Here is a 26,552-nt window from a genome sequence, read left to right on the forward strand (position 1 = left end):
AACCTCGGCCGATTTTTTCAATAGCTTCCAGGTCTTTGGACCGATTGACTCGAAACTTCTCCCAGACGTGCTCCTATACTGGCTGAACGAGACACAGCAGTCCCCGTTGGATTCGGGTGGAATTTGTATTTTTGGTGAATATTTTAGTGAAAGGGGCCATTTTAAATGAGGCTGGCTTAAGGCTGCTGTTAGGGCTAGGGTTAGGGTTAAGGGGCTGGGGTTTCGGACCACGGCCGTCTTTTGACCGATTGACTCGAAATTGATCACGCATGTCCTCCTCACCGGTGGAATGAGGCTGGCCAGTTTTGGTTGGATTCTGGTGGAATTTGTATTTTACATGAATATTTTAAAGGAAAAGCGGCCATTTTTCATCAAAACCTCGGCCGATTTTTTCAATAGCTTCCAGGTCTTCGGACCGATTGACTGGAAATTTCCCCCAAACGTGCTCCTGTAGCGGCTGAACGAGACACAGCAGTCCCCGTTGGATTCGGGTGAAATTTGTATTTTTGGTGAATATTTTAGTCAGAGGGACAATCTTTCATGAGGCCTGGCTTAAGGCTGAGGCTAGGGTTAGGGTTAGGGTTAGGGTTAGTGATTGGCTGGACCGATTGACTCGAAATCGATCAGGCATGTCCTCCTCACTGGTGTAAGCAGGGTCGCCAGTTTTGGTTGGATTCCGGTGGAATTTGTATTTTACATGAATATTTTAAAGAAAAGGCCATTTTTCACGAAAAAATACCCCGCCCATTTATTTCAATAGCTTCCAGGTCTTTGGACCGATTGACTCGAAACTTCTCCCAGACGTGCTCCTATACTGGCTGAACGAGACACAGCAGTCCCCGTTGGATTCGGGTGGAATTTGTATTTTTGGTGAATATTTTAGTCAGAGGGACAATCTTTCATGAGGCTGGCTTAAGGCTGCTGTTAGGGCTAGGGTTAGGGTTAAGGGGCTGGGGTTTCGGACCACGGCCGTCTTTTGACCGATTGACTCGAAATTGATCACGCATGTCCTCCTCACCGGTGGAATGAGGCTGGCCAGTTTTGGTTGGATTCTGGTGGAATTTGTATTTTACATGAATATTTTAAAGGAAAAGCGGCCATTTTTCATCAAAACCTCGGCCGATTTTTTCAATAGCTTCCAGGTCTTTGGACCGATTGACTCGAAACTTCTCCCAGACGTGCTCCTATACTGGCTGAACGAGACACAGCAGTCCCCGTTGGATTCGGGTGGAATTTGTATTTTTGGTGAATATTTTAGTGAAAGGGGCCATTTTAAATGAGGCTGGCTTAAGGCTGCTGTTAGGGCTAGGGTTAGGGTTAAGGGGCTGGGGTTTCGGACCACGGCCGTCTTTTGACCGATTGACTCGAAATTGATCACGCATGTCCTCCTCACCGGTGGAATGAGGCTGGCCAGTTTTGGTTGGATTCTGGTGGAATTTGTATTTTACATGAATATTTTAAAGGAAAAGCGGCCATTTTTCATCAAAACCTCGGCCGATTTTTTCAATAGCTTCCAGGTCTTTGGACCGATTGACTGGAAATTTCCCCCAAACGTGCTCCTGTAGCGGCTGAACGAGACACAGCAGTCCCCGTTGGATTCGGGTGAAATTTGTATTTTTGGTGAATATTTTAGTCAGAGGGACAATCTTTCATGAGGCCTGGCTTAAGGCTGAGGCTAGGGTTAGGGTTAGGGTTAGGGTTAGTGATTGGCTGGACCGATTGACTCGAAATCGATCAGGCATGTCCTCCTCACTGGTGTAAGCAGGGTCGCCAGTTTTGGTTGGATTCCGGTGGAATTTGTATTTTACATGAATATTTTAAAGAAAAGGCCATTTTTCACGAAAAAATACCCCGCCCATTTATTTCAATAGCTTCCAGGTCTTTGGACCGATTGACTCGAAACTTCTCCCAGACGTGCTCCTATACTGGCTGAACGAGACACAGCAGTCCCCGTTGGATTCGGGTGGAATTTGTATTTTTGGTGAATATTTTAGTGAAAGGGGCCATTTTAAATGAGGCTGGCTTAAGGCTGCTGTTAGGGCTAGGGTTAGGGTTAAGGGGCTGGGGTTTCGGACCACGGCCGTCTTTTGACCGATTGACTCGAAATTGATCACGCATGTCCTCCTCACCGGTGGAATGAGGCTGGCCAGTTTTGGTTGGATTCTGGTGGAATTTGTATTTTACATGAATATTTTAAAGGAAAAGCGGCCATTTTTCATCAAAACCTCGGCCGATTTTTTCAATAGCTTCCAGGTCTTTGGACCGATTGACTGGAAATTTCCCCCAAACGTGCTCCTGTAGCGGCTGAACGAGACACAGCAGTCCCCGTTGGATTCGGGTGAAATTTGTATTTTTGGTGAATATTTTAGTCAGAGGGACAATCTTTCATGAGGCCTGGCTTAAGGCTGAGGCTAGGGTTAGGGTTAGGGTTAGGGTTAGTGATTGGCTGGACCGATTGACTCGAAATCGATCAGGCATGTCCTCCTCACTGGTGTAAGCAGGGTCGCCAGTTTTGGTTGGATTCCGGTGGAATTTGTATTTTACATGAATATTTTAAAGAAAAGGCCATTTTTCACGAAAAAATACCCCGCCCATTTATTTCAATAGCTTCCAGGTCTTTGGACCGATTGACTCGAAACTTCTCCCAGACGTGCTCCTATACTGGCTGAACGAGACACAGCAGTCCCCGTTGGATTCGGGTGGAATTTGTATTTTTGGTGAATATTTTAGTGAAAGGGGCCATTTTAAATGAGGCTGGCTTAAGGCTGCTGTTAGGGCTAGGGTTAGGGCTAAGGGGCTGGGGTTTCGGACCACGGCCGTCTTTTGACCGATTGACTCGAAATTGATCACGCATGTCCTCCTCACCGGTGGAATGAGGCTGGCCAGTTTTGGTTGGATTCTGGTGGAATTTGTATTTTACATGAATATTTTAAAGGAAAAGCGGCCATTTTTCATCAAAACCTCGGCCGATTTTTTCAATAGCTTCCAGGTCTTTGGACCGATTGACTGGAAATTTCCCCCAAACGTGCTCCTGTAGCGGCTGAACGAGACACAGCAGTCCCCGTTGGATTCGGGTGAAATTTGTATTTTTGGTGAATATTTTAGTCAGAGGGACAATCTTTCATGAGGCCTGGCTTAAGGCTGAGGCTAGGGTTAGGGTTAGGGTTAGGGTTAGTGATTGGCTGGACCGATTGACTCGAAATCGATCAGGCATGTCCTCCTCACTGGTGTAAGCAGGGTCGCCAGTTTTGGTTGGATTCCGGTGGAATTTGTATTTTACATGAATATTTTAAAGAAAAGGCCATTTTTCACAAAAAAATACCCCGCCCATTTATTTCAATAGCTTCCAGGTCTTTGGACCGATTGACTCGAAACTTCTCCCAGACGTGCTCCTATACTGGCTGAACGAGACACAGCAGTCCCCGTTGGATTCGGGTGGAATTTGTATTTTTGGTGAATATTTTAGTGAAAGGGGCCATTTTAAATGAGGCTGGCTTAAGGCTGCTGTTAGGGCTAGGGTTAGGGTTAAGGGGCTGGGGTTTCGGACCACGGCCGTCTTTTGACCGATTGACTCGAAATTGATCACGCATGTCCTCCTCACCGGTGGAATGAGGCTGGCCAGTTTTGGTTGGATTCTGGTGGAATTTGTATTTTACATGAATATTTTAAAGGAAAAGCGGCCATTTTTCATCAAAACCTCGGCCGATTTTTTCAATAGCTTCCAGGTCTTCGGACCGATTGACTGGAAATTTCCCCCAAACGTGCTCCTGTAGCGGCTGAACGAGACACAGCAGTCCCCGTTGGATTCGGGTGAAATTTGTATTTTTGGTGAATATTTTAGTCAGAGGGACAATCTTTCATGAGGCCTGGCTTAAGGCTGAGGCTAGGGTTAGGGTTAGGGTTAGGGTTAGTGATTGGCTGGACCGATTGACTCGAAATCGATCAGGCATGTCCTCCTCACTGGTGTAAGCAGGGTCGCCAGTTTTGGTTGGATTCCGGTGGAATTTGTATTTTACATGAATATTTTAAAGAAAAGGCCATTTTTCACGAAAAAATACCCCGCCCATTTATTTCAATAGCTTCCAGGTCTTTGGACCGATTGACTCCAAACTTCTCCCAGACGTGCTCCTATACTGGCTGAACGAGACACAGCAGTCCCCGTTGGATTCGGGTGGAATTTGTATTTTTGGTGAATATTTTAGTGAAAGGGGCCATTTTAAATGAGGCTGGCTTAAGGCTGCTGTTAGGGCTAGGGTTAGGGTTAAGGGGCTGGGGTTTCGGACCACGGCCGTCTTTTGACCGATTGACTCGAAATTGATCACGCATGTCCTCCTCACCGGTGGAATGAGGCTGGCCAGTTTTGGTTGGATTCTGGTGGAATTTGTATTTTACATGAATATTTTAAAGGAAAAGCGGCCATTTTTCATCAAAACCTCGGCCGATTTTTTCAATAGCTTCCAGGTCTTCGGACCGATTGACTGGAAATTTCCCCCAAACGTGCTCCTGTAGCGGCTGAACGAGACACAGCAGTCCCCGTTGGATTCGGGTGAAATTTGTATTTTTGGTGAATATTTTAGTCAGAGGGACAATCTTTCATGAGGCCTGGCTTAAGGCTGAGGCTAGGGTTAGGGTTAGGGTTAGGGTTAGTGATTGGCTGGACCGATTGACTCGAAATCGATCAGGCATGTCCTCCTCACTGGTGTAAGCAGGGTCGCCAGTTTTGGTTGGATTCCGGTGGAATTTGTATTTTACATGAATATTTTAAAGAAAAGGCCATTTTTCACGAAAAAATACCCCGCCCATTTATTTCAATAGCTTCCAGGTCTTTGGACCGATTGACTCGAAACTTCTCCCAGACGTGCTCCTATACTGGCTGAACGAGACACAGCAGTCCCCGTTGGATTCGGGTGGAATTTGTATTTTTGGTGAATATTTTAGTGAAAGGGGCCATTTTAAATGAGGCTGGCTTAAGGCTGCTGTTAGGGCTAGGGTTAGGGTTAAGGGGCTGGGGTTTCGGACCACGGCCGTCTTTTGACCGATTGACTCGAAATTGATCACGCATGTCCTCCTCACCGGTGGAATGAGGCTGGCCAGTTTTGGTTGGATTCTGGTGGAATTTGTATTTTACATGAATATTTTAAAGGAAAAGCGGCCATTTTTCATCAAAACCTCGGCCGATTTTTTCAATAGCTTCCAGGTCTTCGGACCGATTGACTGGAAATTTCCCCCAAACGTGCTCCTGTAGCGGCTGAACGAGACACAGCAGTCCCCGTTGGATTCGGGTGAAATTTGTATTTTTGGTGAATATTTTAGTCAGAGGGACAATCTTTCATGAGGCCTGGCTTAAGGCTGAGGCTAGGGTTAGGGTTAGGGTTAGGGTTAGTGATTGGCTGGACCGATTGACTCGAAATCGATCAGGCATGTCCTCCTCACTGGTGTAAGCAGGGTCGCCAGTTTTGGTTGGATTCCGGTGGAATTTGTATTTTACATGAATATTTTAAAGAAAAGGCCATTTTTCACGAAAAAATACCCCGCCCATTTATTTCAATAGCTTCCAGGTCTTTGGACCGATTGACTCGAAACTTCTCCCAGACGTGCTCCTATACTGGCTGAACGAGACACAGCAGTCCCCGTTGGATTCGGGTGGAATTTGTATTTTTGGTGAATATTTTAGTGAAAGGGGCCATTTTAAATGAGGCTGGCTTAAGGCTGCTGTTAGGGCTAGGGTTAGGGTTAAGGGGCTGGGGTTTCGGACCACGGCCGTCTTTTGACCGATTGACTCGAAATTGATCACGCATGTCCTCCTCACCGGTGGAATGAGGCTGGCCAGTTTTGGTTGGATTCTGGTGGAATTTGTATTTTACATGAATATTTTAAAGGAAAAGCGGCCATTTTTCATCAAAACCTCGGCCGATTTTTTCAATAGCTTCCAGGTCTTCGGACCGATTGACTGGAAATTTCCCCCAAACGTGCTCCTGTAGCGGCTGAACGAGACACAGCAGTCCCCGTTGGATTCGGGTGAAATTTGTATTTTTGGTGAATATTTTAGTCAGAGGGACAATCTTTCATGAGGCCTGGCTTAAGGCTGAGGCTAGGGTTAGGGTTAGGGTTAGGGTTAGTGATTGGCTGGACCGATTGACTCGAAATCGATCAGGCATGTCCTCCTCACTGGTGTAAGCAGGGTCGCCAGTTTTGGTTGGATTCCGGTGGAATTTGTATTTTACATGAATATTTTAAAGAAAAGGCCATTTTTCACGAAAAAATACCCCGCCCATTTATTTCAATAGCTTCCAGGTCTTTGGACCGATTGACTCGAAACTTCTCCCAGACGTGCTCCTATACTGGCTGAACGAGACACAGCAGTCCCCGTTGGATTCGGGTGGAATTTGTATTTTTGGTGAATATTTTAGTGAAAGGGGCCATTTTAAATGAGGCTGGCTTAAGGCTGCTGTTAGGGCTAGGGTTAGGGTTAAGGGGCTGGGGTTTCGGACCACGGCCGTCTTTTGACCGATTGACTCGAAATTGATCACGCATGTCCTCCTCACCGGTGGAATGAGGCTGGCCAGTTTTGGTTGGATTCTGGTGGAATTTGTATTTTACATGAATATTTTAAAGGAAAAGCGGCCATTTTTCATCAAAACCTCGGCCGATTTTTTCAATAGCTTCCAGGTCTTTGGACCGATTGACTGGAAATTTCCCCCAAACGTGCTCCTGTAGCGGCTGAACGAGACACAGCAGTCCCCGTTGGATTCGGGTGAAATTTGTATTTTTGGTGAATATTTTAGTCAGAGGGACAATCTTTCATGAGGCTGGCTTAAGGCTGCTGTTAGGGCTAGGGTTAGGGTTAAGGGGCTGGGGTTTCGGACCACGGCCGTCTTTTGACCGATTGACTCGAAATTGATCACGCATGTCCTCCTCACCGGTGGAATGAGGCTGGCCAGTTTTGGTTGGATTCTGGTGGAATTTGTATTTTACATGAATATTTTAAAGGAAAAGCGGCCATTTTTCATCAAAACCTCGGCCGATTTTTTCAATAGCTTCCAGGTCTTTGGACCGATTGACTGGAAATTTCCCCCAAACGTGCTCCTGTAGCGGCTGAACGAGACACAGCAGTCCCCGTTGGATTCGGGTGAAATTTGTATTTTTGGTGAATATTTTAGTCAGAGGGACAATCTTTCATGAGGCCTGGCTTAAGGCTGAGGCTAGGGTTAGGGTTAGGGTTAGGGTTAGTGATTGGCTGGACCGATTGACTCGAAATCGATCAGGCATGTCCTCCTCACTGGTGTAAGCAGGGTCGCCAGTTTTGGTTGGATTCCGGTGGAATTTGTATTTTACATGAATATTTTAAAGAAAAGGCCATTTTTCACGAAAAAATACCCCGCCCATTTATTTCAATAGCTTCCAGGTCTTTGGACCGATTGACTGGAAATTTCCCCCAAACGTGCTCCTGTAGCGGCTGAACGAGACACAGCAGTCCCCGTTGGATTCGGGTGGAATTTGTATTTTTGGTGAATATTTTAGTGAAAGGGGCCATTTTAAATGAGGCTGGCTTAAGGCTGCTGTTAGGGCTAGGGTTAGGGTTAAGGGGCTGGGGTTTCGGACCACGGCCGTCTTTTGACCGATTGACTCGAAATTGATCACGCATGTCCTCCTCACCGGTGGAATGAGGCTGGCCAGTTTTGGTTGGATTCTGGTGGAATTTGTATTTTACATGAATATTTTAAAGGAAAAGCGGCCATTTTTCATCAAAACCTCGGCCGATTTTTTCAATAGCTTCCAGGTCTTTGGACCGATTGACTGGAAATTTCCCCCAAACGTGCTCCTGTAGCGGCTGAACGAGACACAGCAGTCCCCGTTGGATTCGGGTGAAATTTGTATTTTTGGTGAATATTTTAGTCAGAGGGACAATCTTTCATGAGGCTGGCTTAAGGCTGCTGTTAGGGCTAGGGTTAGGGTTAAGGGGCTGGGGTTTCGGACCACGGCCGTCTTTTGACCGATTGACTCGAAATTGATCACGCATGTCCTCCTCACCGGTGGAATGAGGCTGGCCAGTTTTGGTTGGATTCTGGTGGAATTTGTATTTTACATGAATATTTTAAAGGAAAAGCGGCCATTTTTCATCAAAACCTCGGCCGATTTTTTCAATAGCTTCCAGGTCTTTGGACCGATTGACTGGAAATTTCCCCCAAACGTGCTCCTGTAGCGGCTGAACGAGACACAGCAGTCCCCGTTGGATTCGGGTGAAATTTGTATTTTTGGTGAATATTTTAGTCAGAGGGACAATCTTTCATGAGGCCTGGCTTAAGGCTGAGGCTAGGGTTAGGGTTAGGGTTAGGGTTAGTGATTGGCTGGACCGATTGACTCGAAATCGATCAGGCATGTCCTCCTCACTGGTGTAAGCAGGGTCGCCAGTTTTGGTTGGATTCCGGTGGAATTTGTATTTTACATGAATATTTTAAAGAAAAGGCCATTTTTCACGAAAAAATACCCCGCCCATTTATTTCAATAGCTTCCAGGTCTTTGGACCGATTGACTCGAAACTTCTCCCAGACGTGCTCCTATACTGGCTGAACGAGACACAGCAGTCCCCGTTGGATTCGGGTGGAATTTGTATTTTTGGTGAATATTTTAGTGAAAGGGGCCATTTTAAATGAGGCTGGCTTAAGGCTGCTGTTAGGGCTAGGGTTAGGGTTAAGGGGCTGGGGTTTCGGACCACGGCCGTCTTTTGACCGATTGACTCGAAATTGATCACGCATGTCCTCCTCACCGGTGGAATGAGGCTGGCCAGTTTTGGTTGGATTCTGGTGGAATTTGTATTTTACATGAATATTTTAAAGGAAAAGCGGCCATTTTTCATCAAAACCTCGGCCGATTTTTTCAATAGCTTCCAGGTCTTTGGACCGATTGACTGGAAATTTCCCCCAAACGTGCTCCTGTAGCGGCTGAACGAGACACAGCAGTCCCCGTTGGATTCGGGTGAAATTTGTATTTTTGGTGAATATTTTAGTCAGAGGGACAATCTTTCATGAGGCTGGCTTAAGGCTGCTGTTAGGGCTAGGGTTAGGGTTAAGGGGCTGGGGTTTCGGACCACGGCCGTCTTTTGACCGATTGACTCGAAATTGATCACGCATGTCCTCCTCACCGGTGGAATGAGGCTGGCCAGTTTTGGTTGGATTCTGGTGGAATTTGTATTTTACATGAATATTTTAAAGGAAAAGCGGCCATTTTTCATCAAAACCTCGGCCGATTTTTTCAATAGCTTCCAGGTCTTTGGACCGATTGACTGGAAATTTCCCCCAAACGTGCTCCTGTAGCGGCTGAACGAGACACAGCAGTCCCCGTTGGATTCGGGTGAAATTTGTATTTTTGGTGAATATTTTAGTCAGAGGGACAATCTTTCATGAGGCCTGGCTTAAGGCTGAGGCTAGGGTTAGGGTTAGGGTTAGGGTTAGTGATTGGCTGGACCGATTGACTCGAAATCGATCAGGCATGTCCTCCTCACTGGTGTAAGCAGGGTCGCCAGTTTTGGTTGGATTCCGGTGGAATTTGTATTTTACATGAATATTTTAAAGAAAAGGCCATTTTTCACGAAAAAATACCCCGCCCATTTATTTCAATAGCTTCCAGGTCTTTGGACCGATTGACTCGAAACTTCTCCCAGACGTGCTCCTATACTGGCTGAACGAGACACAGCAGTCCCCGTTGGATTTGGGTGGAATTTGTATTTTTGGTGAATATTTTAGTGAAAGGGGCCATTTTAAATGAGGCTGGCTTAAGGCTGCTGTTAGGGCTAGGGTTAGGGTTAAGGGGCTGGGGTTTCGGACCACGGCCGTCTTTTGACCGATTGACTCGAAATTGATCACGCATGTCCTCCTCACCGGTGGAATGAGGCTGGCCAGTTTTGGTTGGATTCTGGTGGAATTTGTATTTTACATGAATATTTTAAAGGAAAAGCGGCCATTTTTCATCAAAACCTCGGCCGATTTTTTCAATAGCTTCCAGGTCTTTGGACCGATTGACTGGAAATTTCCCCCAAACGTGCTCCTGTAGCGGCTGAACGAGACACAGCAGTCCCCGTTGGATTCGGGTGAAATTTGTATTTTTGGTGAATATTTTAGTCAGAGGGACAATCTTTCATGAGGCTGGCTTAAGGCTGCTGTTAGGGCTAGGGTTAGGGTTAAGGGGCTGGGGTTTCGGACCACGGCCGTCTTTTGACCGATTGACTCGAAATTGATCACGCATGTCCTCCTCACCGGTGGAATGAGGCTGGCCAGTTTTGGTTGGATTCTGGTGGAATTTGTATTTTACATGAATATTTTAAAGGAAAAGCGGCCATTTTTCATCAAAACCTCGGCCGATTTTTTCAATAGCTTCCAGGTCTTTGGACCGATTGACTGGAAATTTCCCCCAAACGTGCTCCTGTAGCGGCTGAACGAGACACAGCAGTCCCCGTTGGATTCGGGTGAAATTTGTATTTTTGGTGAATATTTTAGTCAGAGGGACAATCTTTCATGAGGCCTGGCTTAAGGCTGAGGCTAGGGTTAGGGTTAGGGTTAGGGTTAGTGATTGGCTGGACCGATTGACTCGAAATCGATCAGGCATGTCCTCCTCACTGGTGTAAGCAGGGTCGCCAGTTTTGGTTGGATTCCGGTGGAATTTGTATTTTACATGAATATTTTAAAGAAAAGGCCATTTTTCACGAAAAAATACCCCGCCCATTTATTTCAATAGCTTCCAGGTCTTTGGACCGATTGACTGGAAATTTCCCCCAAACGTGCTCCTGTAGCGGCTGAACGAGACACAGCAGTCCCCGTTGGATTCGGGTGGAATTTGTATTTTTGGTGAATATTTTAGTGAAAGGGGCCATTTTAAATGAGGCTGGCTTAAGGCTGCTGTTAGGGCTAGGGTTAGGGTTAAGGGGCTGGGGTTTCGGACCACGGCCGTCTTTTGACCGATTGACTCGAAATTGATCACGCATGTCCTCCTCACCGGTGGAATGAGGCTGGCCAGTTTTGGTTGGATTCTGGTGGAATTTGTATTTTACATGAATATTTTAAAGGAAAAGCGGCCATTTTTCATCAAAACCTCGGCCGATTTTTTCAATAGCTTCCAGGTCTTTGGACCGATTGACTGGAAATTTCCCCCAAACGTGCTCCTGTAGCGGCTGAACGAGACACAGCAGTCCCCGTTGGATTCGGGTGAAATTTGTATTTTTGGTGAATATTTTAGTCAGAGGGACAATCTTTCATGAGGCTGGCTTAAGGCTGCTGTTAGGGCTAGGGTTAGGGTTAAGGGGCTGGGGTTTCGGACCACGGCCGTCTTTTGACCGATTGACTCGAAATTGATCACGCATGTCCTCCTCACCGGTGGAATGAGGCTGGCCAGTTTTGGTTGGATTCTGGTGGAATTTGTATTTTACATGAATATTTTAAAGGAAAAGCGGCCATTTTTCATCAAAACCTCGGCCGATTTTTTCAATAGCTTCCAGGTCTTTGGACCGATTGACTGGAAATTTCCCCCAAACGTGCTCCTGTAGCGGCTGAACGAGACACAGCAGTCCCCGTTGGATTCGGGTGAAATTTGTATTTTTGGTGAATATTTTAGTCAGAGGGACAATCTTTCATGAGGCCTGGCTTAAGGCTGAGGCTAGGGTTAGGGTTAGGGTTAGGGTTAGTGATTGGCTGGACCGATTGACTCGAAATCGATCAGGCATGTCCTCCTCACTGGTGTAAGCAGGGTCGCCAGTTTTGGTTGGATTCCGGTGGAATTTGTATTTTACATGAATATTTTAAAGAAAAGGCCATTTTTCACGAAAAAATACCCCGCCCATTTATTTCAATAGCTTCCAGGTCTTTGGACCGATTGACTGGAAATTTCCCCCAAACGTGCTCCTGTAGCGGCTGAACGAGACACAGCAGTCCCCGTTGGATTCGGGTGGAATTTGTATTTTTGGTGAATATTTTAGTGAAAGGGGCCATTTTAAATGAGGCTGGCTTAAGGCTGCTGTTAGGGCTAGGGTTAGGGTTAAGGGGCTGGGGTTTCGGACCACGGCCGTCTTTTGACCGATTGACTCGAAATTGATCACGCATGTCCTCCTCACCGGTGGAATGAGGCTGGCCAGTTTTGGTTGGATTCTGGTGGAATTTGTATTTTACATGAATATTTTAAAGGAAAAGCGGCCATTTTTCATCAAAACCTCGGCCGATTTTTTCAATAGCTTCCAGGTCTTTGGACCGATTGACTGGAAATTTCCCCCAAACGTGCTCCTGTAGCGGCTGAACGAGACACAGCAGTCCCCGTTGGATTCGGGTGAAATTTGTATTTTTGGTGAATATTTTAGTCAGAGGGACAATCTTTCATGAGGCTGGCTTAAGGCTGCTGTTAGGGCTAGGGTTAGGGTTAAGGGGCTGGGGTTTCGGACCACGGCCGTCTTTTGACCGATTGACTCGAAATTGATCACGCATGTCCTCCTCACCGGTGGAATGAGGCTGGCCAGTTTTGGTTGGATTCTGGTGGAATTTGTATTTTACATGAATATTTTAAAGGAAAAGCGGCCATTTTTCATCAAAACCTCGGCCGATTTTTTCAATAGCTTCCAGGTCTTTGGACCGATTGACTGGAAATTTCCCCCAAACGTGCTCCTGTAGCGGCTGAACGAGACACAGCAGTCCCCGTTGGATTCGGGTGAAATTTGTATTTTTGGTGAATATTTTAGTCAGAGGGACAATCTTTCATGAGGCCTGGCTTAAGGCTGAGGCTAGGGTTAGGGTTAGGGTTAGGGTTAGTGATTGGCTGGACCGATTGACTCGAAATCGATCAGGCATGTCCTCCTCACTGGTGTAAGCAGGGTCGCCAGTTTTGGTTGGATTCCGGTGGAATTTGTATTTTACATGAATATTTTAAAGAAAAGGCCATTTTTCACGAAAAAATACCCCGCCCATTTATTTCAATAGCTTCCAGGTCTTTGGACCGATTGACTGGAAATTTCCCCCAAACGTGCTCCTGTAGCGGCTGAACGAGACACAGCAGTCCCCGTTGGATTCGGGTGGAATTTGTATTTTTGGTGAATATTTTAGTGAAAGGGGCCATTTTAAATGAGGCTGGCTTAAGGCTGCTGTTAGGGCTAGGGTTAGGGTTAAGGGGCTGGGGTTTCGGACCACGGCCGTCTTTTGACCGATTGACTCGAAATTGATCACGCATGTCCTCCTCACCGGTGGAATGAGGCTGGCCAGTTTTGGTTGGATTCTGGTGGAATTTGTATTTTACATGAATATTTTAAAGGAAAAGCGGCCATTTTTCATCAAAACCTCGGCCGATTTTTTCAATAGCTTCCAGGTCTTTGGACCGATTGACTGGAAATTTCCCCCAAACGTGCTCCTGTAGCGGCTGAACGAGACACAGCAGTCCCCGTTGGATTCGGGTGAAATTTGTATTTTTGGTGAATATTTTAGTCAGAGGGACAATCTTTCATGAGGCTGGCTTAAGGCTGCTGTTAGGGCTAGGGTTAGGGTTAAGGGGCTGGGGTTTCGGACCACGGCCGTCTTTTGACCGATTGACTCGAAATTGATCACGCATGTCCTCCTCACCGGTGGAATGAGGCTGGCCAGTTTTGGTTGGATTCTGGTGGAATTTGTATTTTACATGAATATTTTAAAGGAAAAGCGGCCATTTTTCATCAAAACCTCGGCCGATTTTTTCAATAGCTTCCAGGTCTTTGGACCGATTGACTGGAAATTTCCCCCAAACGTGCTCCTGTAGCGGCTGAACGAGACACAGCAGTCCCCGTTGGATTCGGGTGAAATTTGTATTTTTGGTGAATATTTTAGTCAGAGGGACAATCTTTCATGAGGCCTGGCTTAAGGCTGAGGCTAGGGTTAGGGTTAGGGTTAGGGTTAGTGATTGGCTGGACCGATTGACTCGAAATCGATCAGGCATGTCCTCCTCACTGGTGTAAGCAGGGTCGCCAGTTTTGGTTGGATTCCGGTGGAATTTGTATTTTACATGAATATTTTAAAGAAAAGGCCATTTTTCACGAAAAAATACCCCGCCCATTTATTTCAATAGCTTCCAGGTCTTTGGACCGATTGACTGGAAATTTCCCCCAAACGTGCTCCTGTAGCGGCTGAACGAGACACAGCAGTCCCCGTTGGATTCGGGTGGAATTTGTATTTTTGGTGAATATTTTAGTGAAAGGGGCCATTTTAAATGAGGCTGGCTTAAGGCTGCTGTTAGGGCTAGGGTTAGGGTTAAGGGGCTGGGGTTTCGGACCACGGCCGTCTTTTGACCGATTGACTCGAAATTGATCACGCATGTCCTCCTCACCGGTGGAATGAGGCTGGCCAGTTTTGGTTGGATTCTGGTGGAATTTGTATTTTACATGAATATTTTAAAGGAAAAGCGGCCATTTTTCATCAAAACCTCGGCCGATTTTTTCAATAGCTTCCAGGTCTTTGGACCGATTGACTGGAAATTTCCCCCAAACGTGCTCCTGTAGCGGCTGAACGAGACACAGCAGTCCCCGTTGGATTCGGGTGAAATTTGTATTTTTGGTGAATATTTTAGTCAGAGGGACAATCTTTCATGAGGCTGGCTTAAGGCTGCTGTTAGGGCTAGGGTTAGGGTTAAGGGGCTGGGGTTTCGGACCACGGCCGTCTTTTGACCGATTGACTCGAAATTGATCACGCATGTCCTCCTCACCGGTGGAATGAGGCTGGCCAGTTTTGGTTGGATTCTGGTGGAATTTGTATTTTACATGAATATTTTAAAGGAAAAGCGGCCATTTTTCATCAAAACCTCGGCCGATTTTTTCAATAGCTTCCAGGTCTTTGGACCGATTGACTGGAAATTTCCCCCAAACGTGCTCCTGTAGCGGCTGAACGAGACACAGCAGTCCCCGTTGGATTCGGGTGAAATTTGTATTTTTGGTGAATATTTTAGTCAGAGGGACAATCTTTCATGAGGCCTGGCTTAAGGCTGAGGCTAGGGTTAGGGTTAGGGTTAGGGTTAGTGATTGGCTGGACCGATTGACTCGAAATCGATCAGGCATGTCCTCCTCACTGGTGTAAGCAGGGTCGCCAGTTTTGGTTGGATTCCGGTGGAATTTGTATTTTACATGAATATTTTAAAGAAAAGGCCATTTTTCACGAAAAAATACCCCGCCCATTTATTTCAATAGCTTCCAGGTCTTTGGACCGATTGACTCGAAACTTCTCCCAGACGTGCTCCTATACTGGCTGAACGAGACACAGCAGTCCCCGTTGGATTCGGGTGGAATTTGTATTTTTGGTGAATATTTTAGTGAAAGGGGCCATTTTAAATGAGGCTGGCTTAAGGCTGCTGTTAGGGCTAGGGTTAGGGTTAAGGGGCTGGGGTTTCGGACCACGGCCGTCTTTTGACCGATTGACTCGAAATTGATCACGCATGTCCTCCTCACCGGTGGAATGAGGCTGGCCAGTTTTGGTTGGATTCTGGTGGAATTTGTATTTTACATGAATATTTTAAAGGAAAAGCGGCCATTTTTCATCAAAACCTCGGCCGATTTTTTCAATAGCTTCCAGGTCTTTGGACCGATTGACTGGAAATTTCCCCCAAACGTGCTCCTGTAGCGGCTGAACGAGACACAGCAGTCCCCGTTGGATTCGGGTGAAATTTGTATTTTTGGTGAATATTTTAGTCAGAGGGACAATCTTTCATGAGGCTGGCTTAAGGCTGCTGTTAGGGCTAGGGTTAGGGTTAAGGGGCTGGGGTTTCGGACCACGGCCGTCTTTTGACCGATTGACTCGAAATTGATCACGCATGTCCTCCTCACCGGTGGAATGAGGCTGGCCAGTTTTGGTTGGATTCTGGTGGAATTTGTATTTTACATGAATATTTTAAAGGAAAAGCGGCCATTTTTCATCAAAACCTCGGCCGATTTTTTCAATAGCTTCCAGGTCTTTGGACCGATTGACTGGAAATTTCCCCCAAACGTGCTCCTGTAGCGGCTGAACGAGACACAGCAGTCCCCGTTGGATTCGGGTGAAATTTGTATTTTTGGTGAATATTTTAGTCAGAGGGACAATCTTTCATGAGGCCTGGCTTAAGGCTGAGGCTAGGGTTAGGGTTAGGGTTAGGGTTAGTGATTGGCTGGACCGATTGACTCGAAATCGATCAGGCATGTCCTCCTCACTGGTGTAAGCAGGGTCGCCAGTTTTGGTTGGATTCCGGTGGAATTTGTATTTTACATGAATATTTTAAAGAAAAGGCCATTTTTCACGAAAAAATACCCCGCCCATTTATTTCAATAGCTTCCAGGTCTTTGGACCGATTGACTGGAAATTTCCCCCAAACGTGCTCCTGTAGCGGCTGAACGAGACACAGCAGTCCCCGTTGGATTCGGGTGGAATTTGTATTTTTGGTGAATATTTTAGTGAAAGGGGCCATTTTAAATGAGGCTGGCTTAAGGCTGCTGTTAGGGCTAGGGTTAGGGTTAAGGGGCTGGGGTTTCGGACCACGGCCGTCTTTTGACCGATTGACTCGAAATTGATCACGCATGTCCTCCTCACCGGTGGAATGAGGCTGGCCAGTTTTGGTTGGATTCTGGTGGAATTTGTATTTTACATGAATATTTTAAAGGAAAAGCGGCCATTTTTCATCAAAACCTCGGCCGATTTTTTCAATAGCTTCCAGGTCTTTGGACCGATTGACTGGAAATTTCCCCCAAACGTGCTCCTGTAGCGGCTGAACGAGACACAGCAGTCCCCGTTGGATTCGGGTGAAATTTGTATTTTTGGTGAATATTTTAGTCAGAGGGACAATCTTTCATGAGGCTGGCTTAAGGCTGCTGTTAGGGCTAGGGTTAGGGTTAAGGGGCTGGGGTTTCGGACCACGGCCGTCTTTTGACCGATTGACTCGAAATTGATCACGCATGTCCTCCTCACCGGTGGAATGAGGCTGGCCAGTTTTGGTTGGATTCTGGTGGAATTTGTATTTTACATGAATATTTTAAAGGAAAAGCGGCCATTTTTCATCAAAACCTCGGCCGATTTTTTCAATAGCTTCCAGGTCTTTGGACCGATTGACTGGAAATTTCCCCCAAACGTGCTCCTGTAGCGGCTGAACGAGACACAGCAGTCCCCGTTGGATTCGGGTGAAATTTGTATTTTTGGTGAATATTTTAGTCAGAGGGACAATCTTTCATGAGGCCTGGCTTAAGGCTGAGGCTAGGGTTAGGGTTAGGGTTAGGGTTAGTGATTGGCTGGACCGATTGACTCGAAATCGATCAGGCATGTCCTCCTCACTGGTGTAAGCAGGGTCGCCAGTTTTGGTTGGATTCCGGTGGAATTTGTATTTTACATGAATATTTTAAAGAAAAGGCCATTTTTCACGAAAAAATACCCCGCCCATTTATTTCAATAGCTTCCAGGTCTTTGGACCGATTGACTCGAAACTTCTCCCAGACGTGCTCCTATACTGGCTGAACGAGACACAGCAGTCCCCGTTGGATTCGGGTGGAATTTGTATTTTTGGTGAATATTTTAGTGAAAGGGGCCATTTTAAATGAGGCTGGCTTAAGGCTGCTGTTAGGGCTAGGGTTAGGGTTAAGGGGCTGGGGTTTCGGACCACGGCCGTCTTTTGACCGATTGACTCGAAATTGATCACGCATGTCCTCCTCACCGGTGGAATGAGGCTGGCCAGTTTTGGTTGGATTCTGGTGGAATTTGTATTTTACATGAATATTTTAAAGGAAAAGCGGCCATTTTTCATCAAAACCTCGGCCGATTTTTTCAATAGCTTCCAGGTCTTTGGACCGATTGACTGGAAATTTCCCCCAAACGTGCTCCTGTAGCGGCTGAACGAGACACAGCAGTCCCCGTTGGATTCGGGTGAAATTTGTATTTTTGGTGAATATTTTAGTCAGAGGGACAATCTTTCATGAGGCTGGCTTAAGGCTGCTGTTAGGGCTAGGGTTAGGGTTAAGGGGCTGGGGTTTCGGACCACGGCCGTCTTTTGACCGATTGACTCGAAATTGATCACGCATGTCCTCCTCACCGGTGGAATGAGGCTGGCCAGTTTTGGTTGGATTCTGGTGGAATTTGTATTTTACATGAATATTTTAAAGGAAAAGCGGCCATTTTTCATCAAAACCTCGGCCGATTTTTTCAATAGCTTCCAGGTCTTTGGACCGATTGACTGGAAATTTCCCCCAAACGTGCTCCTGTAGCGGCTGAACGAGACACAGCAGTCCCCGTTGGATTCGGGTGAAATTTGTATTTTTGGTGAATATTTTAGTCAGAGGGACAATCTTTCATGAGGCCTGGCTTAAGGCTGAGGCTAGGGTTAGGGTTAGGGTTAGGGTTAGTGATTGGCTGGACCGATTGACTCGAAATCGATCAGGCATGTCCTCCTCACTGGTGTAAGCAGGGTCGCCAGTTTTGGTTGGATTCCGGTGGAATTTGTATTTTACATGAATATTTTAAAGAAAAGGCCATTTTTCACGAAAAAATACCCCGCCCATTTATTTCAATAGCTTCCAGGTCTTTGGACCGATTGACTGGAAATTTCCCCCAAACGTGCTCCTGTAGCGGCTGAACGAGACACAGCAGTCCCCGTTGGATTCGGGTGGAATTTGTATTTTTGGTGAATATTTTAGTGAAAGGGGCCATTTTAAATGAGGCTGGCTTAAGGCTGCTGTTAGGGCTAGGGTTAGGGTTAAGGGGCTGGGGTTTCGGACCACGGCCGTCTTTTGACCGATTGACTCGAAATTGATCACGCATGTCCTCCTCACCGGTGGAATGAGGCTGGCCAGTTTTGGTTGGATTCTGGTGGAATTTGTATTTTACATGAATATTTTAAAGGAAAAGCGGCCATTTTTCATCAAAACCTCGGCCGATTTTTTCAATAGCTTCCAGGTCTTTGGACCGATTGACTGGAAATTTCCCCCAAACGTGCTCCTGTAGCGGCTGAACGAGACACAGCAGTCCCCGTTGGATTCGGGTGAAATTTGTATTTTTGGTGAATATTTTAGTCAGAGGGACAATCTTTCATGAGGCTGGCTTAAGGCTGCTGTTAGGGCTAGGGTTAGGGTTAAGGGGCTGGGGTTTCGGACCACGGCCGTCTTTTGACCGATTGACTCGAAATTGATCACGCATGTCCTCCTCACCGGTGGAATGAGGCTGGCCAGTTTTGGTTGGATTCTGGTGGAATTTGTATTTTACATGAATATTTTAAAGGAAAAGCGGCCATTTTTCATCAAAACCTCGGCCGATTTTTTCAATAGCTTCCAGGTCTTTGGACCGATTGACTGGAAATTTCCCCCAAACGTGCTCCTGTAGCGGCTGAACGAGACACAGCAGTCCCCGTTGGATTCGGGTGAAATTTGTATTTTTGGTGAATATTTTAGTCAGAGGGACAATCTTTCATGAGGCCTGGCTTAAGGCTGAGGCTAGGGTTAGGGTTAGGGTTAGGGTTAGTGATTGGCTGGACCGATTGACTCGAAATCGATCAGGCATGTCCTCCTCACTGGTGTAAGCAGGGTCGCCAGTTTTGGTTGGATTCCGGTGGAATTTGTATTTTACATGAATATTTTAAAGAAAAGGCCATTTTTCACGAAAAAATACCCCGCCCATTTATTTCAATAGCTTCCAGGTCTTTGGACCGATTGACTGGAAATTTCCCCCAAACGTGCTCCTGTAGCGGCTGAACGAGACACAGCAGTCCCCGTTGGATTCGGGTGGAATTTGTATTTTTGGTGAATATTTTAGTGAAAGGGGCCATTTTAAATGAGGCTGGCTTAAGGCTGCTGTTAGGGCTAGGGTTAGGGTTAAGGGGCTGGGGTTTCGGACCACGGCCGTCTTTTGACCGATTGACTCGAAATTGATCACGCATGTCCTCCTCACCGGTGGAATGAGGCTGGCCAGTTTTGGTTGGATTCTGGTGGAATTTGTATTTTACATGAATATTTTAAAGGAAAAGCGGCCATTTTTCATCAAAACCTCGGCCGATTTTTTCAATAGCTTCCAGGTCTTTGGACCGATTGACTGGAAATTTCCCCCAAACGTGCTCCTGTAGCGGCTGAACGAGACACAGCAGTCCCCGTTGGATTCGGGTGAAATTTGTATTTTTGGTGAATATTTTAGTCAGAGGGACAATCTTTCATGAGGCTGGCTTAAGGCTGCTGTTAGGGCTAGGGTTAGGGTTAAGGGGCTGGGGTTTCGGACCACGGCCGTCTTTTGACCGATTGACTCGAAATTGATCACGCATGTCCTCCTCACCGGTGGAATGAGGCTGGCCAGTTTTGGTTGGATTCTGGTGGAATTTGTATTTTACATGAATATTTTAAAGGAAAAGCGGCCATTTTTCATCAAAACCTCGGCCGATTTTTTCAATAGCTTCCAGGTCTTTGGACCGATTGACTGGAAATTTCCCCCAAACGTGCTCCTGTAGCGGCTGAACGAGACACAGCAGTCCCCGTTGGATTCGGGTGAAATTTGTATTTTTGGTGAATATTTTAGTCAGAGGGACAATCTTTCATGAGGCCTGGCTTAAGGCTGAGGCTAGGGTTAGGGTTAGGGTTAGGGTTAGTGATTGGCTGGACCGATTGACTCGAAATCGATCAGGCATGTCCTCCTCACTGGTGTAAGCAGGGTCGCCAGTTTTGGTTGGATTCCGGTGGAATTTGTATTTTACATGAATATTTTAAAGAAAAGGCCATTTTTCACGAAAAAATACCCCGCCCATTTATTTCAATAGCTTCCAGGTCTTTGGACCGATTGACTGGAAATTTCCCCCAAACGTGCTCCTGTAGCGGCTGAACGAGACACAGCAGTCCCCGTTGGATTCGGGTGGAATTTGTATTTTTGGTGAATATTTTAGTGAAAGGGGCCATTTTAAATGAGGCTGGCTTAAGGCTGCTGTTAGGGCTAGGGTTAGGGTTAAGGGGCTGGGGTTTCGGACCACGGCCGTCTTTTGACCGATTGACTCGAAATTGATCACGCATGTCCTCCTCACCGGTGGAATGAGGCTGGCCAGTTTTGGTTGGATTCTGGTGGAATTTGTATTTTACATGAATATTTTAAAGGAAAAGCGGCCATTTTTCATCAAAACCTCGGCCGATTTTTTCAATAGCTTCCAGGTCTTTGGACCGATTGACTGGAAATTTCCCCCAAACGTGCTCCTGTAGCGGCTGAACGAGACACAGCAGTCCCCGTTGGATTCGGGTGAAATTTGTATTTTTGGTGAATATTTTAGTCAGAGGGACAATCTTTCATGAGGCTGGCTTAAGGCTGCTGTTAGGGCTAGGGTTAGGGTTAAGGGGCTGGGGTTTCGGACCACGGCCGTCTTTTGACCGATTGACTCGAAATTGATCACGCATGTCCTCCTCACCGGTGGAATGAGGCTGGCCAGTTTTGGTTGGATTCTGGTGGAATTTGTATTTTACATGAATATTTTAAAGGAAAAGCGGCCATTTTTCATCAAAACCTCGGCCGATTTTTTCAATAGCTTCCAGGTCTTTGGACCGATTGACTGGAAATTTCCCCCAAACGTGCTCCTGTAGCGGCTGAACGAGACACAGCAGTCCCCGTTGGATTCGGGTGAAATTTGTATTTTTGGTGAATATTTTAGTCAGAGGGACAATCTTTCATGAGGCCTGGCTTAAGGCTGAGGCTAGGGTTAGGGTTAGGGTTAGGGTTAGTGATTGGCTGGACCGATTGACTCGAAATCGATCAGGCATGTCCTCCTCACTGGTGTAAGCAGGGTCGCCAGTTTTGGTTGGATTCCGGTGGAATTTGTATTTTACATGAATATTTTAAAGAAAAGGCCATTTTTCACGAAAAAATACCCCGCCCATTTATTTCAATAGCTTCCAGGTCTTTGGACCGATTGACTCGAAACTTCTCCCAGACGTGCTCCTATACTGGCTGAACGAGACACAGCAGTCCCCGTTGGATTCGGGTGGAATTTGTATTTTTGGTGAATATTTTAGTGAAAGGGGCCATTTTAAATGAGGCTGGCTTAAGGCTGCTGTTAGGGCTAGGGTTAGGGTTAAGGGGCTGGGGTTTCGGACCACGGCCGTCTTTTGACCGATTGACTCGAAATTGATCACGCATGTCCTCCTCACCGGTGGAATGAGGCTGGCCAGTTTTGGTTGGATTCTGGTGGAATTTGTATTTTACATGAATATTTTAAAGGAAAAGCGGCCATTTTTCATCAAAACCTCGGCCGATTTTTTCAATAGCTTCCAGGTCTTTGGACCGATTGACTGGAAATTTCCCCCAAACGTGCTCCTGTAGCGGCTGAACGAGACACAGCAGTCCCCGTTGGATTCGGGTGAAATTTGTATTTTTGGTGAATATTTTAGTCAGAGGGACAATCTTTCATGAGGCTGGCTTAAGGCTGCTGTTAGGGCTAGGGTTAGGGTTAAGGGGCTGGGGTTTCGGACCACGGCCGTCTTTTGACCGATTGACTCGAAATTGATCACGCATGTCCTCCTCACCGGTGGAATGAGGCTGGCCAGTTTTGGTTGGATTCTGGTGGAATTTGTATTTTACATGAATATTTTAAAGGAAAAGCGGCCATTTTTCATCAAAACCTCGGCCGATTTTTTCAATAGCTTCCAGGTCTTTGGACCGATTGACTGGAAATTTCCCCCAAACGTGCTCCTGTAGCGGCTGAACGAGACACAGCAGTCCCCGTTGGATTCGGGTGAAATTTGTATTTTTGGTGAATATTTTAGTCAGAGGGACAATCTTTCATGAGGCCTGGCTTAAGGCTGAGGCTAGGGTTAGGGTTAGGGTTAGGGTTAGTGATTGGCTGGACCGATTGACTCGAAATCGATCAGGCATGTCCTCCTCACTGGTGTAAGCAGGGTCGCCAGTTTTGGTTGGATTCCGGTGGAATTTGTATTTTACATGAATATTTTAAAGAAAAGGCCATTTTTCACGAAAAAATACCCCGCCCATTTATTTCAATAGCTTCCAGGTCTTTGGACCGATTGACTCGAAACTTCTCCCAGACGTGCTCCTATACTGGCTGAACGAGACACAGCAGTCCCCGTTGGATTTGGGTGGAATTTGTATTTTTGGTGAATATTTTAGTGAAAGGGGCCATTTTAAATGAGGCTGGCTTAAGGCTGCTGTTAGGGCTAGGGTTAGGGTTAAGGGGCTGGGGTTTCGGACCACGGCCGTCTTTTGACCGATTGACTCGAAATTGATCACGCATGTCCTCCTCACCGGTGGAATGAGGCTGGCCAGTTTTGGTTGGATTCTGGTGGAATTTGTATTTTACATGAATATTTTAAAGGAAAAGCGGCCATTTTTCATCAAAACCTCGGCCGATTTTTTCAATAGCTTCCAGGTCTTTGGACCGATTGACTGGAAATTTCCCCCAAACGTGCTCCTGTAGCGGCTGAACGAGACACAGCAGTCCCCGTTGGATTCGGGTGAAATTTGTATTTTTGGTGAATATTTTAGTCAGAGGGACAATCTTTCATGAGGCTGGCTTAAGGCTGCTGTTAGGGCTAGGGTTAGGGTTAAGGGGCTGGGGTTTCGGACCACGGCCGTCTTTTGACCGATTGACTCGAAATTGATCACGCATGTCCTCCTCACCGGTGGAATGAGGCTGGCCAGTTTTGGTTGGATTCTGGTGGAATTTGTATTTTACATGAATATTTTAAAGGAAAAGCGGCCATTTTTCATCAAAACCTCGGCCGATTTTTTCAATAGCTTCCAGGTCTTTGGACCGATTGACTGGAAATTTCCCCCAAACGTGCTCCTGTAGCGGCTGAACGAGACACAGCAGTCCCCGTTGGATTCGGGTGAAATTTGTATTTTTGGTGAATATTTTAGTCAGAGGGACAATCTTTCATGAGGCCTGGCTTAAGGCTGAGGCTAGGGTTAGGGTTAGGGTTAGGGTTAGTGATTGGCTGGACCGATTGACTCGAAATCGATCAGGCATGTCCTCCTCACTGGTGTAAGCAGGGTCGCCAGTTTTGGTTGGATTCCGGTGGAATTTGTATTTTACATGAATATTTTAAAGAAAAGGCCATTTTTCACGAAAAAATACCCCGCCCATTTATTTCAATAGCTTCCAGGTCTTTGGACCGATTGACTGGAAATTTCCCCCAAACGTGCTCCTGTAGCGGCTGAACGAGACACAGCAGTCCCCGTTGGATTCGGGTGGAATTTGTATTTTTGGTGAATATTTTAGTGAAAGGGGCCATTTTAAATGAGGCTGGCTTAAGGCTGCTGTTAGGGCTAGGGTTAGGGTTAAGGGGCTGGGGTTTCGGACCACGGCCGTCTTTTGACCGATTGACTCGAAATTGATCACGCATGTCCTCCTCACCGGTGGAATGAGGCTGGCCAGTTTTGGTTGGATTCTGGTGGAATTTGTATTTTACATGAATATTTTAAAGGAAAAGCGGCCATTTTTCATCAAAACCTCGGCCGATTTTTTCAATAGCTTCCAGGTCTTTGGACCGATTGACTGGAAATTTCCCCCAAACGTGCTCCTGTAGCGGCTGAACGAGACACAGCAGTCCCCGTTGGATTCGGGTGAAATTTGTATTTTTGGTGAATATTTTAGTCAGAGGGACAATCTTTCATGAGGCTGGCTTAAGGCTGCTGTTAGGGCTAGGGTTAGGGTTAAGGGGCTGGGGTTTCGGACCACGGCCGTCTTTTGACCGATTGACTCGAAATTGATCACGCATGTCCTCCTCACCGGTGGAATGAGGCTGGCCAGTTTTGGTTGGATTCTGGTGGAATTTGTATTTTACATGAATATTTTAAAGGAAAAGCGGCCATTTTTCATCAAAACCTCGGCCGATTTTTTCAATAGCTTCCAGGTCTTTGGACCGATTGACTGGAAATTTCCCCCAAACGTGCTCCTGTAGCGGCTGAACGAGACACAGCAGTCCCCGTTGGATTCGGGTGAAATTTGTATTTTTGGTGAATATTTTAGTCAGAGGGACAATCTTTCATGAGGCCTGGCTTAAGGCTGAGGCTAGGGTTAGGGTTAGGGTTAGGGTTAGTGATTGGCTGGACCGATTGACTCGAAATCGATCAGGCATGTCCTCCTCACTGGTGTAAGCAGGGTCGCCAGTTTTGGTTGGATTCCGGTGGAATTTGTATTTTACATGAATATTTTAAAGAAAAGGCCATTTTTCACGAAAAAATACCCCGCCCATTTATTTCAATAGCTTCCAGGTCTTTGGACCGATTGACTGGAAATTTCCCCCAAACGTGCTCCTGTAACGGCTGAACGAGACACAGCAGTCCCCGTTGGATTCGGGTGGAATTTGTATTTTTGGTGAATATTTTAGTGAAAGGGGCCATTTTAAATGAGGCTGGCTTAAGGCTGCTGTTAGGGCTAGGGTTAGGGTTAAGGGGCTGGGGTTTCGGACCACGGCCGTCTTTTGACCGATTGACTCGAAATTGATCACGCATGTCCTCCTCACCGGTGGAATGAGGCTGGCCAGTTTTGGTTGGATTCTGGTGGAATTTGTATTTTACATGAATATTTTAAAGGAAAAGCGGCCATTTTTCATCAAAACCTCGGCCGATTTTTTCAATAGCTTCCAGGTCTTTGGACCGATTGACTGGAAATTTCCCCCAAACGTGCTCCTGTAGCGGCTGAACGAGACACAGCAGTCCCCGTTGGATTCGGGTGAAATTTGTATTTTTGGTGAATATTTTAGTCAGAGGGACAATCTTTCATGAGGCTGGCTTAAGGCTGCTGTTAGGGCTAGGGTTAGGGTTAAGGGGCTGGGGTTTCGGACCACGGCCGTCTTTTGACCGATTGACTCGAAATTGATCACGCATGTCCTCCTCACCGGTGGAATGAGGCTGGCCAGTTTTGGTTGGATTCTGGTGGAATTTGTATTTTACATGAATATTTTAAAGGAAAAGCGGCCATTTTTCATCAAAACCTCGGCCGATTTTTTCAATAGCTTCCAGGTCTTTGGACCGATTGACTGGAAATTTCCCCCAAACGTGCTCCTGTAGCGGCTGAACGAGACACAGCAGTCCCCGTTGGATTCGGGTGAAATTTGTATTTTTGGTGAATATTTTAGTCAGAGGGACAATCTTTCATGAGGCCTGGCTTAAGGCTGAGGCTAGGGTTAGGGTTAGGGTTAGGGTTAGTGATTGGCTGGACCGATTGACTCGAAATCGATCAGGCATGTCCTCCTCACTGGTGTAAGCAGGGTCGCCAGTTTTGGTTGGATTCCGGTGGAATTTGTATTTTACATGAATATTTTAAAGAAAAGGCCATTTTTCACGAAAAAATACCCCGCCCATTTATTTCAATAGCTTCCAGGTCTTTGGACCGATTGACTCGAAACTTCTCCCAGACGTGCTCCTATACTGGCTGAACGAGACACAGCAGTCCCCGTTGGATTCGGGTGGAATTTGTATTTTTGGTGAATATTTTAGTGAAAGGGGCCATTTTAAATGAGGCTGGCTTAAGGCTGCTGTTAGGGCTAGGGTTAGGGTTAAGGGGCTGGGGTTTCGGACCACGGCCGTCTTTTGACCGATTGACTCGAAATTGATCACGCATGTCCTCCTCACCGGTGGAAT

This window comes from Pagrus pagrus (assembly GCF_965226575.1).
Source record: "Pagrus pagrus genome assembly, contig: HAP1_SCAFFOLD_72, whole genome shotgun sequence".
Taxonomy (NCBI): Eukaryota; Metazoa; Chordata; class Actinopteri; order Spariformes; family Sparidae; genus Pagrus; species Pagrus pagrus.